The 15,189-nt window shown below is 34.2% G+C and overlaps 1 protein-coding gene across 2 annotated transcripts in view; it reads left to right on the forward strand.

The window, feature by feature from the left end:
• Positions 1-15,189, forward strand: part of CADM2 (cell adhesion molecule 2) — a 1,332,213-nt gene that overhangs the window by 546,012 nt on the left and 771,012 nt on the right. The gene's annotated exons all lie outside the window — the stretch shown is intronic.

Raw genomic sequence — 15,189 nt, forward strand, 5'->3', positions numbered from 1 at the left:
ATGAGATGTAGTATTTACTGAAGAGTACAGACATGACTGAATGACTGAACAATCACAACAAATATTGTTTTACTTAGACTACCCTTAAGTTAAACAGAGATCTAGCCAATTGAGGAGTGAAAATAATTAAAAATGAAAATTTGAATATTACTTCCATAATATTTTTAAAAGAAATGCAAAGTTGGAAAAATAATATTTGTCTTTCTGTTATTTGTAATATGCTTTTCTCTGCCCATTGTTGCTACTTAATAAATAATAGAACAGTTTCTAGCAGTAAATTACTCTCTAAAAAAGAATTAGGCTATTTGAAATGCTCTTTAAATAGGGTTATTCTATTATCATTGGGCATACCAAAGCACACCTTAACCCCCAGTGACCTGATAGAGGAGATGTGTGTCCCAAAGTGATTATTAGTTACCATATTGGAACCATCTTATGTAGAAGAAAATAGTAATCTTAATGCATAAACACCTCATGAAAAAGTGATTTGAGTAAAAATTCCTTGAGGGATTCACCAAGTAGACAAACAAATTCTACAAGGGCCTTGAAAACTTGAATGAACAAAACAGAAAATAGATATAAAAAGAGAAGATCAATGAACTAAATATGAAATTCAAAAGACCTAAAAATCTTCACAAGATTAATAATCCTAAAAGAAGTATAAATGAAATCTTGAAAAGTAAAGAATAGAGAAGTATCCAACTAAAAATGTGCCCAATAAAATGAGCTTTTTAAAGAGAGTAATAAATTCAATAAACCTTTAACTAACATGATTTAGTGTTAAAATCAGACAAGAAATAAAAGTAATTACCAGAAATTACTATACACATTTAGATGCTAGCAAACTGAGAATTCAAAGGACATTGAAAAATATCTACATGTATCCCTTGGTTCAAAGAGCAATTGTATAGGATTCTTTCCTCATTGGTAGAAATTGATTACTCAGTGCTTACTTATGCCACTGTGTGAGGGGTGGGGATACAGGAGGTAAGAGTGAAAAAGAAGTAAGATCCTATGCTCCTCTGCCTTCTAACTTTCAGAGAGAACATGACATAAAAATAAGGCAGAGAGATACATCAAAGAAAGACAACTCCTGACTAAACTCAGTAATTAATATTTATGCAAAAATTTTAAATAAAATCTTCACAAAGAGATTAAAGCAATATAACCAGAAAATAATTTACTGTGAACAAGTTTTCTTCCTACTAGGAAGTTTCAAAATTAAGAAAAAAATCAGGAGTATTAATCATATAAACAACCATGATAGCCAAACAGCATGATTATCATGGGGCTAATGGGCATTTTAGTCACTTTATTGGAACAATTACAAATTGCTTTCCAGAATGGCTAAATTAATTCACAGCTTTTCCAACCACTGTTAGGTTCTCCAACCCTTCAATGTTGACTATTCCTACTGCAACCCCTATATCTCTCAAAGACTACATACTATATCTATAGCACTCTCTATAAGAGATAAATAGAATGTTGCGAAAAGGAATTTGTGTTACCATTTACAAAGTTCAACTCAGAAATACCTGAATATGAAGAGTTTCCCATGTACAGCCCCATGTAGATCTCCCTATACATGCTTTCTTTGTAATCCAAGATCTCTATAAAGAATCTCTGGAAGGGATAGCTAGGTGGCGCAGTGGATAGGGCACGGGCCCTGAAGTCAGAAGGACCCAAGTTCAAATCTGGCCTGAGACCAAACACTTGACACTTACTAGCTGTGTGATCCTGGGCAAGTCACTTAACCCTAATTGCCTTAAAAAAAAAAGAATCTCTGGAGAAGGAAGAAAGGAGAAAAAGTAACGACAACAATAACAACAACATTTCCATAATGCTTACGATGTGCCAGACATTGTGCTAAGCACTTTAAAATTATTATCTCATTTGATCCTCACAACAACCCTGGAAGGTAGGTGGTATTATTAAACACATTTTGCGGATGAGGAAACTGAAGCATGGTCACACAGTAAGTATCTGAAGCCAGATTTGAACTGAAGTCTTCCAAACTCCAGGCCCAGAAATCTAGCCACTGCATCACTTGGCTGCCCCATAAAATAAAACTTCTTTCTTAGCTGAATAGTTGTAAATGATAGGTTATAAAGAAACTTTCCCAAGAGAAATCAATGAAAGTTTATGAAGAACTGGCAAGTAGTCAATAGTCAATAAACAGTAATTAATTAGCTATTATGTGTCAGGTGCTGTGTTAAGTTAGAGAGATTGTGTGTGGTTGTGGTTTGTCCTTTGTTCTTGAAGAGGGACCATGACATCAGGGAGATGATGATATGACTTGCAATTGAATTGGATTTGAGTGAGAGAGGGCTATGCACTAGCTTCACTTTCTCCTTCGGAGCCACCTAGAACAGGAAGACTGAAGATAGCCCAGGATGCAGTTCGAGACCTTGGCCGTATTAAGTGAAGGTCTTTTCAGGTTCTCACTTTGAGTGAGGCAATGCGCATTCAGTGAATAAGCCTCTTTAAGAAGTGAGTCAAGGTATGGCCCCTTTAATTTAAATACTAATAATAATACTGGGAGGGGAAGACCTAAGGGTTTCTGGCCAAAAGAGAAACAGTTACTATTTACATTCACTCTGAGCCAGGAAGGCCTGAAAAAGAACCATTAAGTGGTACTTGGGCAGGGACTTATTGTTGTCCAATCAGTGAGCTCCAGAGTAAATTTGGTTTAATGGTCTTTGAGAAAGAAATCTAGCCGGGAAACCCCAAGTTAACTAGTTAGGTTTAGCAATCAAAATCTGCCTTCCTTTGGACAGAGCACCCTCAGGTAAGGGCAGGAGAAGAGAGGGGTGAAAAGGGGAAGGGAGAAATGGAGAGGTGAGGGGAGGAGATTTGCCCAACTGGAGTGGTCAGCTGGGTCTCTATTGGGCAGCTAGAACTACTCACAGGTTGTGATTTATCCTTCTTGAAGAGGTCCATGACATCAGGAAGATGATGACATGATTTGCAAGTGAATTGGATTTGAGTGAGGAAGGGCTGTTCAAAGGCACCGGTCTCACTTTCTCCTACAGAATTCCATTGGCCAGATATAGATCAGGCTGACTGGAGATGGCCCAGGATGTAGAGACCTTGACATTGTCTTACTCGAAGTGAGACCTTGAAAAGAGAGGGATACAAAGAAAAGGCAAAAGGCAGTTCCTGCCCTCAAAGAGCTCATGGTCTAACGGGAGAGAACAAAATATAAAAAAGAAGATGAAAAATGGAGGCAGGGTTAGCTTATAATGTATGGGAGCATCATGAAGTCCTGGAAATGGGGTTAAAATAAAGAGGTTATCAGACAGAGAAAGGCAGGGGCATTTTGAAGTGTGTTAAAAAGATCATTTTATATGGAGTACTTTGGAAAGACTCTTTCCAGTGTGGTTACTGAAGAAAAAATATTAGTCTGGCTTATTTCATGAAAGAGTAAATTTAGCTATTGTCACGAAGAGAAATACGAAGAAAACCCATGAAACACTTTAATCAGAGTCTGGAGTGGACTATGTAGTATGAAACAGTATGAAACTTTTCTGAGAAGTAAAAAGGAATCATTTGCTATCGTGTTGAGAATTTGAGGTGATCGTAATATTGATCATAGCCAAAATCTTGTAAATACCTATCTATCTATCTATCTATCTATCTATCTATCCACATATTACATATTATATATATACATACAAAGAGGATTATGCTTATTATTTCTTAATAAAAATTGCTTATGTCCACTCATTTCACTCATTTCATTATAGAGAAATAAGTATAAATACTAATAAGAAAGGAGGTTTCTCCAGCTGATTAAATAATTAATATTTAATGAATTTGCCTGGCAACTAAAAGTTAATTGGCGAGAAGAGATTGCAATTTTATTAATGACCAAGAAACTATCCAACATGCTGCTTGATTGCTGTAAAGCTTAGGAGAATAAAACTGAGTAAGAGGACAAAATCAAGTAGAAGACTGAGAATGTGTGACACACAAATGAAGTTGTCGGTCAGACTTTAGATTATATCATGTCTTACTCCACATAATGGAGAGGAAGGGAGTTCATGTGTCACTAACTCGTTAAACCTTTTTTTGTCTTCTTTGCTGGTTTGCTCCATGTGAAGTAAAACCTTGGATTTATTTTGATTTGCATTTCTCTTATTATTTGTGTTTTATAGAGAATTCTTAACTAAATAAGGTATAGAGGAAATCATAAAAGACGCAATAGGCAATTTTGACTACATAAAATTTTAAAAGCTTTTATATGAATTAAATTTTTAAAAAATTAAAATCAAAGAGAATTAGATGATAAATAGTAGAGTGAGGGGAAAATATGCATCAAATAATTCAACTGAATCTCAAAAGCATTTATTAAGCACCTCTATATGTGGAGTGTTTTACTATAGTAACTGCTAGGACTACAAAAACAAAATTCAAATAGTTCCTGCCCTCAGAGAATTTATATTCTATTGTCAATTAAAACCAATATCCAACGTATATAGGAAATTGATACAAACCTATAACACCAAGAGCCATTTTCCAATAGATAAGTGGGCAAAAGATGCTAAACATTTTCAAATACATTGAATGATTGATAATCACATGAAAGCATGCTCTAACCAGGGCTTCTTAAATTTTTTCCACTAGTGACCTTTTCAGCACTTCTTAAACTGTGGGTTGTGACAGAGTTTCAGAAGCTCTGCGCTAGGCAATATTATCAAGACCAATGCAAATGAAGGTGAATCTGAGTTTTCACTGACATGTTGGCACAGATGATAAACAACAGAAAAAGTCAGTTGGAGGGCTGAGGAAATAGAGGCAAACTAATACATGCTAGTAGAGCTGGAACTGGACTAATCATTCTGGAATCCATTCGGAGTATTTTAAGAAAAGCGACAAAATTGTCCATACCCTTTGATCCAGTGAACTCACCACTTGCCATATATTCCCCAAAGAAGTAAAAAATAAAAGCACAGATTCAACATATACCAAAATATGAATAGAATCAATTATTGTAACAAAAAAAATTGGAAACAAGGTGATAGTCCATTGAATAGGGACTGTTAGAAAAGAAGACAACTATAGTTTAAGACAGAACTGATTTCTTTTTTTTTTTGTAGTAGACTGATTTCCTGATTATAGGGAACTTTTAGTGAGGAGTTTTCTACCCATTCATATCAGCTATTTATATTCTGAGAATTGTCTGGGGAAACAGAGAGGTTATAAGAGAATTGCCCAAGGGCATGTATGTATGCCTGGTATGTATCAGAGGTAGCACTTGAACCTAGGTCTCTGGATTCTGAGGTCATCTTTTTATTACATCATACTGGTAAATTATTATGCAGATAGAAAGAATGAGTACAGGGAGTTCAGAGAAATGCAGGGGAAATTTTGTAGGAACCGACCCAGAGCAAAATAAACAAAACCAAGAGAATAATGTACACAAATGACTGCAACAATATAAATATAAATGAAATGATCTTGACCTTTGAGTGACTGAAAAATCAGTAGGTTACTGATAGAAGATAATGAAGTATCTGATTCTTCCCATTTCCTACCCTCATAGCATTGCCCAGGTGCTAAGGGCTACCAGAATGGAATCTCACATACATTGACAAAAACATCACTGTACCAGAAGTTTTTGTTTAATTAGTTGTTGTTTTTGTTTTTGAAGAGTATATACTGTCTGGAGGGGTAGGTATGAAATAACTGTGAGGTCAAGATAAAAGGCATCAAGAAATAAATAATACTTAAAACAAACAAACAAAAAGATCATTATGCCATCCCTGCTCAGAAGTAGCTAATGGACAGAGCAGTTATCTCCTTTCTTATACCAGAGACTTATTCTGAGAACTAAATGAGATTATGGCAAAGTTGTTTGTAAACAATAAAGTGGCACACACATGTAAAAGGTAAGATTTTATTATTGTTGTTGTTTTTTGATATAAGATTGAGCAGAAAATGTGGGAAATCACAAAGTTTTTAGATAACAAAGAATAGATTACAGCTGGAACATAGTCAGCAATGGTAACTAAAATGTTACCTGAAGCCAGGTTCTAGAGCCCTTTAAAAGCCAAGATAACTAGCTTTGATTATGTCTGCTGGGCATGGCTTAGCCATTCAAGGTATTCAAACAAGGCAATGACTTGATTAGAGTTGAGTTTCAGGGACAATAATCTACTAGTCAAGAACAAATGAAAACAAACCTGATGAGCGGGATGATTGCAGTGGTAAAGGTTCGAGAAGGAAAAGAACTAAACCAGGGATGGGGAACCTGCAGCCTTGAAGCCGCATATGGCCTTCTTGGTCCTTGGGAGCAGCCTTTTGACTGAGTCCAAGTTCTATAGAACAAATCCTTTTATTAAAGGGGATTTGTTCTGGGAAGTTTGGATTCAATCAAAGAGCTCTACTTGAGGACCTAGAGGGCCACATTTGGCCTTGAGGTCACAGGTTCCCTACCCCTGGCCTAAACCATTATTGTAGTAAAGGGAATATAAAGATGCAAGTCAAGGAGGTCGAATTTTATGATCTTGGCAATTAATTGTATCTGGAGGTGAGGGAGAAAGATTGAAATTCTCCTTCTCTGATTGTAATGTCATGTATTTTCACCTTTCCTACCACCTCAAACATAGTGAGGTTCCTAACATGGTATACAACCTCATAGCAACATCTAGTTCCTTTATTTCTCCCTATATTTCTACTCCAACACTATTTTTTTCTGCCTTCTGATGTCTCTCTTTATACTTTTGAGCTATTAGTTGTCTGTTTCAACAGTACCCTGTCCTCCATTGGAATCCATTGCTTCCTTTTATTTTTGTGCTTCTGACTGATCTCTAACCATTGTCTTCACCATCTTCTTTGTTGGCTTCTGATTTTGATAGGAGTGAGGAAATTGGAGAAGGAATAGATTTTAGAGATTGAAGATATATGAAGTTTTGAATATCTTCAAGTTGAAGCTCTGGAGTTACATCCAATTGGAGGACAGGAGACTAAGGGAGAAATTAGGGCTGATACATGAATTTGGGAATCCTTTGCAAACACTTGATCATTGATACCCCAAGATACTCAGGAAAGTTATTATATAGATAGAAAAGGGCCAAAGACAAAGCCCGTAGAGTACATATACATACCGAGTTGAAGAAAGAGGAATCAGTAGAGGAAAGATTAGACAAGAAAACCATGAGAGTTTATTATCATTGATACTGAAGGCAAAATAAGGATCCCATGTGAAACTGAATCTCAACCTCGCTATCTTCTGTAGATAGATATGTAATCTATCTATCTGTCCATTTATCTGTCTGTCTGTCCGTCTCTTGGTCTATCTCTCTATCTGTTCTACACAGTGGAGATAGAGCACTGGGCCTGGAGCCGGGAAGGCCTGAGTTTAATTCTAGCTTCAGAGACATATTAACTGTGTGACCCTGGGCAAGGCATGTAATCTCTCTCTGTCTCAGTTTCATCAACTGTACTTCATAGGGTTTTTGTGAGGGTCTTGTGAGATATATGTAAAGTGCTTTCCCCATTTTTTTTCTTCTTAGTTAATTAAGAGAGGGAAGAGGAAGGGGAGGGGAGAAGAGGAATTAGTAATAGTAATTTTTTTAAAAAAAGATGACTGTTTTAAACTTTTAAAAAATACGCAGAAGAGAACAGAGAGAAGTTATGAAGGAAGCACAAAATATATTTTGTGGATATGTGGAGAAGGAAAGGGGTAGGGAATAACCATTTAGTTAGCACCTACTTTGTTCCAGGACCGTGCTAAGCACTCTACATATATTTCACTTGATCCTCACAACATCCCTGTATGGTAGGTACTATTATTATCCCCATTCTAGAATTGAGGAAACTGAGGCAGACAGAGGTTAAGTGTGTTACCTACAGTCATACAGCGAGTATGTGTCTGAGGTCAACTTTGAACTCAATTCTTCTTGACTCTATACATATTTTTCAGCTCCACATAGAAAAATGAGTATTCTTTAGAGGCCATACTCTCTGGATAGGAGCAGAGATTATAGGTCTATGTCACCACACCCAGCTAAAGTTTCAAACAGCTTTTAAAATTCTTTGTCATTATCCTATAGCTTTTAAAATAACTTTATGATTTTTTAAAATTTTTTTCAGGCTATAGAGGAAAATTGGTAATTGTTATTATTTGAAACTATTTAGCATCTGTGCCCTTTGTGGTCTGTGAAAATTCTTTCAATCATCAGTCAATCAAGCAATATTTATTAAGCACCTTCTATATACCAGTCACAGTTCTTGGTGCTGAGAACACAACATTTCTCCACACCAGGAACTTACCTGCTTTTGGGGAAGATCACACATATTATGTTATATAGCATAAATTTTTGAGAGGTAGAACACTAGCAGTTAAGGGTATCAAAAGATACTTCATATAGAATGTAGTACTTGGGATATGACTTGAAGGATGATATATATTATAAGCGATGAAGGTAAGGATAGAATACTTTCCAGGCATTAGTGAAAGCCAATGCAAAGGCACAGATATGGAAGATACAGTGTAGGCTGAGATATTGAAAGAAGGCCAATTTGGCTGAATCAGAGTATGGTAGGGGAAGTAATAAACAATGAGGTTGGAAAGATAGGTTGGAGAAAGGTTGTGAAAGGCTTTAAAAGTTAAAGAAGGAATTCATCTTTAATCCATGAAGCAATAGAGAGCCACTATGCCTTTTTTTGAGTAGAGAATTGACATAGATTTGGCAGCATTGTAGAGGGTAGATTAAAATAGAGAATGATGTGAGGCAAGGAGACCAATTAGCAAGTTGTTGTAATAATCTATGCAAGAAATGATAAAGTTCTGATCTAATAAAGATGGTTACAGTGTAAGAGAGAAAAAGTTGGATGCAAGAAATGTTGTCAAGGTAGAAATGGTAAGATTTTGCAGCAGATTGGATATGAAGGTTGGGAGAAAGTAAGAAATCTAGGAGAATATCAAGCTTGAGAACATGGAAGACTGGAAGAATAGTGGTGCCTTCAACAAAATTAGGGAAGTTAGGGGAAAGGTTGGATTTAGAGAAAACATAATAAGTTCTTATTTCAGATACCTTGAATTTGATAGGTCTCAGACATCCAGCTTGAAAAGTCCAATTGAGGGAGATGCAATAATAGGAGGTTATTATTACAGGAGTGTCAGGCTTTCTCTCTACCATTTAGAGTCATGTAGCTTGGTCACAGGACACTAGATTAACCTGAAATGTTTTGTTCTATTTGCCACTGTAAATGTGCCTCTGTATAGATTCATACTAAATTTAGTTATTATTTTCCTTCTTTGTTGTATAATGTGATTTAGATATGCATCAAATCATTATTTATAAGATTCTTTCTTGAGTGCCAGGGAAAAAAATGGGGGAAAGAGAGAAGATGTAATAGTAATCTTATTTCTAGGTTCTTTTATACTCTCCACAATCCCTGTTTTCTACCTTGGAGACTCTACTCATCTAAAATGTAGAGCCGTAAGAAAATGTCTTACACAAAGATGAAAAATTCTACCGCTTAAAAGTGTCTATTTTCTGATCTTCACATATCCCCATTTCTCAAGTTTTTGTTTTTGTTTTTTCCTAAGAGATCTTCACATCCAACATGTGGTGCTTTGAAAATTAGAGTGGAGAAAAACTTGTTCACAGTTACTCATATTCTAGGAAGCTTCATTCATCTTATGCTAGAAAAATAGAAAACAACTTAGATAAGAAAGAAATGCATTAAATATATACTTATGAATTCAGGAATGCTTGAATTATTGACTATCTGTATAAATGTGGCAAACAAAATTAAATCTAGTGGAAAAATGATTATTTTAAATTATTTTTTACAATGGATAATATAATAAAAATATGTGTAATTATATCCTCGAATAAATGAAATGATGCTTGTCATCCACTAAATAAGAATGGAGATAATATAATCATTAAAATATTAGAGTCAATCTTAGGTGTAGAGTTGTTAAACATCTAGTATACATGAAATTTCATGCTTCTGTGGGAAAAGTACGTGAAATTTTGACAGGGTATCAAATAGGATGTTTAAATCCCAGAGTATCATGCACGTAAGTTAAAAAAAATATTTTAATTAAAAAGAATAAGAATGTTTATTTGTTATTTAGAAAAAATGTGCAGCATGGTTTTATATATATCTATATCTGTATCTATATCTATATATGTATGATTCCTCTCTCTCTCTCTCTCTCTCTCTCTCTCTCCCATCACTGGCAATTCACATAGACTTACTGCCATGTACTAGAAATCAGCTCCCAACTCAGACCTGAAAATTGTGTACATTTTATTCTATATATCTAGTCTATCACAAATCTTCTAAGAGGGAGGAATCAAGCTTTAGCATCAGCCATATAAAATCATGATTCAATGTAGTTTTGATGTCTTTGACCTCCTTTGCTTATCTGCCACATAAACCCTGAAACTCACACTCCTAAGTACCCCTGCCTCTAGGTCCTTTCACTCCCTCTAATTGCTAAGAGGGGAAGGAGGGGGGTAGTAACCAATGGATAGGGCCTTCAGATCTTCCATTTAAGGAAGGCACCTGTTGCAACCATCTCTTCATTTGCCATCTAGCTGCCTTCCTCTGGATTTCATCATGCTCTCTCTTCCTCCCCTACTTATTTATTTATTTATTGGTGAGGCAGTGTGGGTTAAATGACTTATCCAGGATCACACAGCTAGTAAGTGTCAAGTATCTGAGACCAGATTTGAACTCCAGTCTTCTTGGCTTCAAGGCCAGACCTCTATAAACCGGGCCATCTAACTGTCCCTTTACCTCCCCTATTTAGCTTCTTTTTATGTATTCTCGTCCACAATTAGACTGTGCGATCCTTAAGGGCATAGACAATCTTTCTCCTTCCTTTTTATTTCCAGCCCTTTGCACAATGACTAGTACATGGTAGGCATTTAGTAAGTGTTTATTGACTGACTGCCTGGTAGGGATATTTCTGGGTCAACAGCTTGTACAGTTTGATGAATTTTTTGATATAATATTTTCCATAATTTTTAGGCCAATTTGAAGCTCCAGCAGTGAGTAATAATACCTCTTTTCCCTTACTCCCTTTAAAATTTATCAATTTTTAATCATTTGTCATAATTCCCAGTTTGATGGAAGTGAGATAAAACCTTAAAGTGGCTTATATTTGGATTTTTATTATTGATGATCTGGAACATACTTTTATATTGTTGTTGATAACTTTAGTTTCTTTTGAAAAATGGTTCATAGTCTTTTTATCAAATAACTTGTGGAATGGTTCTTGTTCTAAAGTATTTATAAATTACCTACATATATTGTATATTAGACATTTATCAGAGAAATTTGTACAACTATGTTTTACAATTAACTTTGAAATGTGATGTTTATAAAACATGAGAAATCCCTTAATATGACAAAATTCTTATTTTTGGAAATCTTTGTAGTGAGTATGGTGAATGGGTTGTTTAATAATTCATCAGCCTTAATTTTGACAAAATACTTATCTGATATACAAATAAGTGATAGGAGTAGATATTTTTGCTAAGGAATGGATCAACTATGAATAAGACAAGTTAAAATCAGAAATTTATTATTTTAATGTGATTTTTATTCCATATATGCTGAGCTGCTACTCATAGAAGGAATTGAGCAATAAGTTAATCAAAGAAAATTATTAAAATCAATTCTTATGACTATTTCATAACATTACAAATTATATAAATTATATCTAGGATCTGTTTCAAATTTAACATTCTATGATTTTATATTTTCTCATGTAAAGTTAACCTTAATCATTATAATACTACGTAACTATAATTTGTTTAATTCTATTTGTTATACTAATTCAGTTGTCAATTTATTCTCATCATAGTTCTTATTTTATTTTAATACTTAAAAAATGTTTTTCCCCCCAAAACTGGTTGTGGTAGATAGTCATGCATTATTCTTCTCTTTTCTGATGGAGAAACAGAGGATGAGAGGCTAAGGGGATAATTCACAAGCGAATCAGGCAAACAGCTAAATAAAAGAACAGAACTTAAACCCAGGTCTGCTGACTCTAGGAACAAGTTTTTAAATAGTTTTTCATAATTTAAAGATTATTGAGTTGAAGGTGAGTGGGATTTTAAGACCACTTACTCAAATAAAAACTCAGAGGTTTCTCCAGGTAGAAAACAGAAGTTTTATTCTAGCAACTCTAGTGTGAGAATTGGGCATCACCTACCCGGGAAGGACTGGAGTAGTGAGGCCCAGCACAAACCCCGGCAAGCAGTTATATAGTTTTAGGCAAACCACTCCAAAAAGCCCCCCTCCCCACTTGTTTGTCTCAATCTCTTTATCCTCATTGGCTGAGGCAAGAGACCTCACAGTCTATATTTAGAACCCAAGAGATACATTTTACCCAAAACATACTTGGGAGCTAGATTGCCTTATTTGGTAAAGTTAAGGTACAAAACAAAAGAGGGGATGGTTACAAAACAAGCTGGTGCACAGCCCCCATTCCCCAAAAATGAAAGTGAAACTTAGGCCCAGCTCATGCTGAAGCCTCACTACATTTTGGAGCATAGCTTACATTTCACACGAGAAACTTTCACTTGTCCCACACAAAGGGCAATTTGGAATGATCAGTAGGTCGTTTATATTACAGACAGTACAAGGGACTATGTGATCAAAAAAGTCAATTTTTTCTTCTTAGAAAAATTAAAAAAAAACTTATTACTAAGCTAATATATATATATGTATATATATATATATATATATATATATATATATATATTTTCTTATCTTTGCAATTGCTTATTGTCCCATGTATTTGATTACCATATAATATGTGTAGTATCTTTTTTTCCACATTTTAATTGATTAATGAATAATCACTCAGTAATTTAATATTGTGCCATGACACTCATTAAAATAATTATATTTATAAATAAATTATTTATTCAAAAGTTATTTTGTCAACATCATCATTTTAAAGGAGAACTAAAATCGATTTTCCATATTTTTAATGCAGAGATCCTTCACATGTTTACAATAGTTGTTCTGAAGGGCTTCAAGTGGCCCCCAAAAATCCATTTTAATATTTCCCCTTATCATTAAGAATTATGGGAATGTTACTGTGACTTCTGGTTTGAAGAAGAAATGTGAAATTAAGGATTTTTAAATAGTATCTTACTTAGATTTGTGATCTTAAAATATATTCTAATGCAAAAGAAAAAAAATCCTCAAATTTTCTACATTATTCACTAATGGTAGATTTTTAGCATTATAATACTGTATATTTTTAGAAAATTGGATGATACTAAATTCTGTTTAACTCATTTTTCCTCTTTTAATATAAAAAACATTAATTCTTTGAAGGACAGTACATTTTAGAAGTATAATTGTTTATTTGATGCTTACTATAGTTTTTTTTTTATTTTTCACTTTGTTAGTTTTTGCATTATACCAAATATTCCACAAATTTTGAATTCAATATGTCACAGAAAAATAATTTTCTATAAAATTTTGAAGCACCTACTATAAAAAATGATCAATCCACTATCATATATTTGAAAGGAAAAGACAGGCAAAACCAGAACACAATGTCAAAGCAAATTGTGACTTTGCAATTTGAGTCTGGCACAGTTCACCAGAAGTCTTCCTCAGGGCCAATTCATCTTAAAATGTGCACTGTCTTTGAAGTAATACCACAAGACGCCTGTGCCTATACCAGGAGCTCTGATCTAAAACTGTAAATCTTTTTGTCACCATGTTTTGTGTGAAGCAATCAATCTCAATCCCTTGGGACATGAACTTTATGGAAAGAAAAAAACAACCTTGTTTCACCTATAGTGAAAGAGCAGTAAATCAGTTTCAAATTGATGTTTTGTCTAGTTCTGCGTGTAAAGTGTATTCTTTTTGAAAAATGGGCAGAATAATAGAATGATTGTTTTAGAAGAAATTTTTTTTCAGTATCATTATGCCTTTTAAGTAAAACATTTCAATAGATACCTCAGTGTCCTCGTCTGAAAAATGAGGAGGTTGGACTAAATGAGTTCCAATGTCCCTTCTTGCTCTAAATCAATGTACTATCATCAAGCATGAAATTATTGATATTTATTAAATACTGCTTTGAGTATATACTGGAAAGTTGTGTTAGATGATTGGTATGTTTCAAGTAAGTGTGTGTGCATTTCGTTAAGAAATGTAAGCTTCTTTAATCTGCAGATACTTTTTTTTTTAATTGAGGCAATTGGGGTTAAGTGACTTGCCCAGAATCACACAGCTAGGAAGTATTATGTGCCTGAAGCCAGATTTAAACTCAGGTCCTCCTGACTCCAGGGCCGATGCTCTATCCACTGCACCACCTAGCTGCCCCTTCTCTGCAGATACTTTTAATGATTTTATCCTAAAATATCCTATATTCATAACACAGAGGCTATTTGTACTTTAGGCAAATATTTTCCAATAGTAATAATTTATTATTACTTTTTACCCCTGTCCTTTACTTTATCTATCTATCTATCTATCTATCTATCTATCTATCTATCTATCTAGTATGTTTGTTTATAGTAAGTTGATATAGTAATAATAAGCAAAAAGAAACAAAAAAAATGGAAACTTTATTAAGCCAAAAGATACAGTGAAAGGTTGTTCTTGTCTGTCAAGCTTCAGTTTGGAAGAATATTCCTTTCCCTGCTATAGGCATCTAAGGGGAATAGTAATGTTGATGTTGAAAATTAGCATGTTTATTGATGGGACATGGAGGATTTTAATTTAATTTTTAATTTTAATTTAAAGCAGCCAGATCATTCAGTGGGCAATGTCTTCCAAAAGTCAACTTGAGTTGTTTCTAGAATGGCAAAGATCATTATGCCAGGGTATCTTCCTTTAATATGGAAAAATATTAAAAGGCAATGTGGTATTGAAGGAAAAAAAAAACCACACCTAGCATTAAGAAATTGAGGTATGTGTACTGATTCAGATACTTACTATCTACGTGACCACGAAAAGTAATTTTGTCTTTGTGAGAGTATTTTTCTTTTAATGTAAATGACAATGAACTAAAAATAAGATTTTTAGAAAAACTCTCAAAAAAGAAGGTGAGGGCTATTTAAATGGTTTATGCTTATTTGTCAAATTTTTATTTGAAATTTTTATCCTTGTTCTATAAAATAATGAAATTACTTTCAAGGCAAAATGGTTGTTAAACATGTTTGTAGTATAGTTCTAATTAATCACTAA

Source organism: Phascolarctos cinereus, unplaced genomic scaffold (genome assembly GCF_003287225.1).
Source record: "Phascolarctos cinereus isolate Bilbo 61053 unplaced genomic scaffold, phaCin_HiC Scaffold_7;HRSCAF=346, whole genome shotgun sequence".
NCBI classification, from domain to species: Eukaryota; Metazoa; Chordata; class Mammalia; order Diprotodontia; family Phascolarctidae; genus Phascolarctos; species Phascolarctos cinereus.